Source organism: Bidens hawaiensis, unplaced genomic scaffold (genome assembly GCF_021521415.1).
Source record: "Bidens hawaiensis isolate Kalapana, Puna unplaced genomic scaffold, B.hawaiensis_p1.1 tig00037664_1, whole genome shotgun sequence".
In the NCBI taxonomy this organism is placed as follows: Eukaryota; Viridiplantae; Streptophyta; class Magnoliopsida; order Asterales; family Asteraceae; genus Bidens; species Bidens hawaiensis.
The window spans coordinates 144,988-151,994 of record NW_027505497.1 but is presented as its reverse complement, the minus strand read 5'-3'; positions in this window follow the sequence as shown (position 1 = coordinate 151,994).

Below are 7,007 nucleotides of genomic sequence, written 5' to 3'. Positions count from 1 at the left end.
GATCAACTCTAATGAGGTTTGATTGATGATGTGTGCTTGTTGTGAAAAATGACTATCTTTTCAAAGTCTTGTTAAATGTTTGTTCGAAATATGCTGAATGTGTGAAAATGTGTTTGATGTTTGCTGATATGTGACCTACATGACTATTTGTGTGTATCTTAGGTGTCTTATATACTTAAGATTATTATCAGTGAATGTGTGATGTCATGCTAAGTATTTGATTTGATTTATGTATGTGCTTACTTGATATCTTGATTACGTGAATTATCTGATATGATGAAATTGTTAGGATATGCTAGACTTTACATTATGTGATGTCTGCTTGTTTTGATGATGCCATCTATATTGAGATTTGAGTATCTTTTTGAATATGCTCCCAATGTTTGTGTCAAAATGCGTTTTTTGTATCTAAATTGGCTGCTCAAATGAACATTTTAAAGAAAAAAATTTTCTCAAAAACTTAGGTCAAAATTGAGCAAATTCAATGGTGATGAGACATGATAAGATTATCCAGTTCAAGCTTTGTAGAAGCTTAAGAAAGGGTTTTTAAATAAAAACTGATCCAACCATTTGGGAAATGATAGCACATTGACTATTTGGCCAATCATATGGATTTAATAGGCTAAAAAGACACTTAGTGCAGTCATTGACATGTATGGTTTCTTTCCCATGATGTGTAAAATCTAAGGTGATATAAACATAAAGAAACTGCTAAACTTAATGTAGAGTTACATTGTTGTCTATGCACGTTCAAATACACATCTTTCCGAATGATAGGCAGAAAAGTGAATATCCAGTCGTACACGAGCCCGTTGGTATTTGGTCACCTAAAATGAAGTATCTTACTGAGAATGACAAATAACAAATGTGAACTACACTATTTTTATATTTATTCAACCAAAAGATGATAAGTGTTCACAAATATTTATGAAAAAAAAATGCAAACATGAGGCTTAATTCTAGAACTACAGGGGTGGAGGCAATCATATAAGTCCTTTAAACATTCCGAATTAAAGGCCTGTAAGACCGAGCCTGTAAGTCCAACGTTCAGCCTCACATATGTTTGTAAAACTTGAAAAGAAAAAACTAAATCTTCAAACTGTTTTGTAAGTAAAATTTTGACCATATATTTGGGGGTCGGAGTCAATTCGGGGTGATCTGGAGAAAGCCAAATAAGCCTTGAGAATATATATGGAGCATCAGAAAGCAATATGTGTTATCCATTTAGTATTATGGATCTTAATTGAACCTTAATCATATCACCAAAGAAATGAAATTCGTGTTAAGTCTAGACATGTTGTTAACCTGTCTAAATTGTCATAATAATGCTGAGAATGAAGTATTGAGAAGCAACTTAGTCAATATGATTCCATGTTGAGATCTTTTCATAATAAGAAAGAAAATGGTTTGAAAGGAAAGATAACTGAAATTTGATCTCATTATTCACCATTTGCTCTTAAACAATGTTCTTTAATGATAAATAAATTTGACATTTGGTTTAAGACAAAGAGAGTTGCATTTTACCTTAGAAAAGGTTTGAATATGTAATTTCGAGTAAGGTTTGATGAATTTCAACCTAATCGAGTAAACATAGATGTTTTTGTCTAAGTTTGTCCATTTCGAGCATGCTTTGATGTGTGACATACTTCCGGGTAGACTTGACTGTTTTAGTTAAAGTTTAATTCTTTCAGGCAGGCTTGAAATTTGAATATGTGTGACTATGTTAATTCGAGCAAGCTTAGATGATTTCTGAAGTTTTTAGCAAACTTAACTGTTTTATAGGATATTTAGGTCATACTAGCAAGCTTTATAGTTGTTTATGTTATTTCTAGCAAGCTTTAACAAGTTCATGTTATTCTAGCAAACTTAGCTGTTTTATAGGATATTTGACTTATTCTAGCAAGCTTTACATTTCACAATGTTAAATATGAATCTCCTAGCAAGCTTTGATACTTTAGGCAATTCTAGCAAACTTTATTGTTTTGTTTAACTGTTCGAGATATCCGGGCAAGCTTGAAGTTTATGAATGTGCTTAAGTGACTTATTCATGTTTATGAGTACACTTTGTGTTTAGAGCATACTTTTACATCTTAGGTTAGACAAGTCTTTATCTAGCACACTTTGCACTTTTACATTATTTTTCGAGCACAATTCAGTTTGAGAGTGCCCTTAATTGAATATTTGTTAACTGATTACATATTTTGGGTAAGTTTTATGATATGTTCAATTATTCGAGCAAGGTTGATAATGAGAAATATTTCTAAGATGTTATTTTGGGTGTCTTTATTGATTCCTAACAAGGTTGCCTATTTGATGATTAATACTTGATTATTTGTCTTGTGATTTATTTCTCAGCAACCATGTATTTCGAGTAAGCTTCCTTCACTTTTTACTCTCTTGGATTTATTTTTTAAACATTATAATTTCTGAAAAAATTCTGGAACGAGCAAGATTGCTAAAATACCTTATATCGAGCAAGCTTTGTGAAATTAACTTTATCGAGCAAGGTTTTAAAAGGGAAGATTTTTAAATGAGATAATTTTACTGTATGACAGCTTTTTCCCACAAAAAAACAAAATGCATTTAAGACTCACTTTCAAAAGGTATATAAGAAAGAGTTAGTGAATTTTCATGCCTCACTTCTTTCTCCAAACACTATACAGATTCCCCCTTGCTCTCGTTTCTAGAATATCAACCGACTTATTATTTTTCCTAACCCTAAATTAACCATCCCACAAATTCCGACTCGGTAAGCATTAATTAATTGATATCCGACACCGATTATGTGTATTTGGGTAGTTAAATTTCATTTAAACTAACTCTCTGTTTTGTGTGTAGGTTATTAATTTGTCGAAGCATAGGTTCATAAAGACATTTCTTCTCTCTACTTCTTCAAATTATAACCTCAAATGTGTTAAAGTTATGAACTTTATAACTAATTTTTGCTTTGAATATGTTTTTGTCTGTGTATGTACAGATATGGAAGACGAACCGAGATATCTGTTTGAGAAGAAGCATAATATGTGCGCGCTTCTCCAAGTAACTGCTGATAATGAAGCAGTGGCGGATATGATTAGATGGCTTCAACGGTCTAATTTGAGATTCTCGCTAACCGAGTGTCCGGTGATTTACAAAAATCACCAGTTGGATTTTTGGCGCTCAGTTGAACTAATTAATGATCAAGATGGCAAGCGATTGGTTTCCACTGTAGATAATCAAGAAATAAGGATCACTGAAAATCTGATTCGACAGAACCTACAGTTACACGATGATGACCATAACCCAATATACTTTACCACTGATCATTTGTTGAAGATGTTTACACAGTCAATGGGTTATCAAGGAAATGTCCATGAGGGACAGTTTCAAAAGAGGATGTTCCCAAACCTTTATAGGTTTTTAATTCATAATATCATTCAGGGATATGCCCCTAGGAAAGGCTCGTGGACGTTGATGAGCCATGATTTGGAAAATGCTACTGTTGTCGTTGTATATGATCTACCAATTAATTTCTCAAATATGATCTTTGAAGGTATGATCAGCAACTTGAGGAAGCCAAACAAGGACAAATTTCTTGCATATCCGAGTTTTCTACAGATTATTTTCAATCGGGTGTTACAAGATTTGCCTACAACAGGAACCACACATGTATTGCTAGACCCGAATACGTACAGATGAATTGCAAATTTGGCTTCTACAAGTCATTTTAATCCATAGACAGATTATAACATATTGCTATGGTTGGTTGATCATGATGTGGAGATTATGCCAGTCCCAGAATTAACATTTGAGGAGGAGGATGATGAATCTGACGACAGTTATGATGGAGATGATAGTCATGATGGAGATGCAGGTGATCATGTTGGAGGAAATGAAGAAATTGTTGGTAATGATATTGAGATGGTTGATGCACAGTGGGAGTTACACAACTTACCTTTACCTACACCACCAGCCACACCACTTTCCCCACCACCACAGACTGACACATATATCCCATCCCCACCAACCTCACCTATAAACCAAAGCCTACCTCAAACCACTGACCAACCACTTACTGAAACCCAAAGCCTTATCCATGAACGAAACCAAGATATTCACGAATCTTACATCCCATAAAATGTCCCAGCCAACTTACTAAACTTTCCAACTACACCTTTTCAATCCCCAACCCATTCCCAAACTCAAGAACAACTACCCAACCAACATTTGAAATCATACAAACTTACAAACCCTTACCCCTAATTCAAACAATGAACCCTTTACCCTCTACCAGTGAAAATATCATACAAAGCCCTAGCCCACCCATTGAACCAACCCAACCTCAAACCAATATACCTGATCCATTTTCTGGCTCACCACCCTATACCCCTCCCCACAGTGCTTATATCTGGATCTTATTTGTGAAAATTATGAGTTGAAAGGAAGAAATGATGAACTGGTAAAGGAGAATACAGATCTGAAAGATCAGTTGGCCCAAGCATTACAGAAAATTTGAGCTCTAGAACTGAGGTTGAAAAGACCTTGGCTGTACCAAAACAGGGGGAGAATATTCCAGTGGCCACTACTAATGTTGATGTGGTTGATGAGGAGATAGTGAATGCATAGGTGAATGATGAAGATGCTTTAAAAACATTGTTGAATGTTTATGGTGACAGTGATGATGATGATAGTGATGAGAGGATGGCTCATGATGATGGTTATGAAGGTGACAAGTCTGATATTGGTGAACAGGAGTATGATGTTGAGGATGTGTTAGCAAAGAAGAAAGTAGTGAATGAGGAGAGGGAAAAGGAGATAGAGAAGGAAACTGATGCTGAGATGAATGATCAAACCACTGAAAATGTATTGACTACAGAGGCCATAGCGACTGATGCTATTGGCACTGATGTGGTGATTGATGAAGGTGTAGCAACTAAGGAACTATTTTTAACTGAACAAGAAACACATGATGAAAGTTCCAAGAAGGTTGTGGATGATGAAGAAATGAAAACTTTAATGGATGAAATTGAAAATTTCCCTAATGAGTCAGAGGAAGAAAGAATGAGAAAGGAGAAGGGAAAATTTTATTGCTAAAAATTATGATGAAACTGTTGATACACAGGAGAAAATTGTTGAAGATACAAATGATGAAGATGAACAGGCTGCCAAGAGGCAAACTGATATTATACTTAAAACATTGGAGAAAAAGAATCACCCAATCCATGACAGCTGAGGAGTTTGGTGAGCAGGAAACTTTGATTGAACAAGCTCACATTGGAGAAAAAGAATCACCCAATCCATGACAGCTTAGAATCTTTTGTAATTTGATTTACTGAATATGTATCAATAATTAGGGTTCCTAGAAGGAATGACAGCTATCAGATAGGCATATAAAAGGAATAATAAGGGCACGCTTAAAAAGGGGGACGTAGATATATTATTCCTGACATTGATATTGACGGCCGCTCTTAAATATGACCTGACAAAAACGTTCCCTTTCTGTAACCCTGATTGATTCCCGTTTGTACTCATATTATTATAAATGGAAATCTTTTGAGTCACAGCCGGTGGTTATTTACTTTTGTATTTTCAAGAAATACATATTGTGTTAGTGATTCCGTCATTAACACGATATCTTTCTTACCTTAAAATAGTAAGTCATTAACCTATCTTGTCAACACCTCACGGTGTGGGTTGCGACAGTTGTGTAGTGCGATAATGTTTTGTAATTACCTTAAAATATATCCAGGACCGACAAGAATTGCAAGAGGTGTTCTAACTTAAGGAGTAGACAAAGGGATTTCAAGAGGTAACCCTTAAGGGAGAATTGGAAAGGTTTCCTCTTTGGAATTAATATGTTTTAAACATATTGCAAATATGTATTATTTAAAAGTTGTAATTAGACAGAACAGTCATTCAATGCTTAGTGTGGTGACGGTAAGTGCAATATTTCTGTTTGAAAGACAAGAAATAAAAGCATACTTAAGGAAATGATGGGGACTTGCTAAGTCTAGATAAGGAAACGTAACATCTAGGACTTCATGGACAAGCTATTGTGGACGGCTAAAACAAATTAATATCACTCGATGATTGTAAGACAAAGAATAAACTGGTAAAGTAGGAATCTACAGAAAGTATGTGAATACAGGAAGTACTCCTTTTACAAGGACTAAGCAGGTTTGGACGACGAAACCTCTGTTAAGAAAGTAGACTTGTAACATCCCGAAATTTCTAATTATTTATTTATGATGGAAAAGTTTACTTGAGTTAGTAAACGAAATAATAAAATAATAAAGATGGAAGGCTAAATAGGCTTTAAAGATGGAACTAAATATGGACTAAAAAGGAAAGATGAGCCTAAGGTCCATGGTCTTAAGGGACTATAAATACCCCTTAAACCCTAATCTTTCCTATTTCCATCAATCTCTACACCATAGCCTACACCTTCAACAACACGCATTTCTTCAATTTCCGTTTTTGAGAAAATAGACCACAAAGACATGATGATTCCCGGTGATCTAACCGTCGAATTGGTTTAAAATTGTAACTGACTGTTCATGGCATATAAATGAAGATTCCAACAGGTCATATCTTCGATCAGAAGATGGGAAGTCCGGTTTTTATCAGAAAAACCGTAGTAACTCAAAAATAAAGATTTCGGCGATTGTTCAGCTCTTCCGACCACTTTAGTTGCGTGTTCCGGCGACAACGAGCAAATGTGTTGGTAGATCAGGGCGAGACAGTTCCGTGGCCGCTTGAATAACTCATTTCCAAGTCTGTTTGATATGGTTTTGGTCTATTCGAGTGATTTCAAACATAAAACTCAAAGGTACGTTTTTGTTAAAAAGGTTTACTTTTCGTGTACGGATTTGCATAAAAATTGGTAGGATGATAGAACGGGTCACGATTATTGATAAAGTAATGAACTTGTGAGTAAACTGGTTAGTTGGTTCGTTTTGGGTAAAACGAATAGTGTTCGGTTTGTGAAAAGAACGGGTAAACGAAGTCGATTTTGCATGAAACTTAGT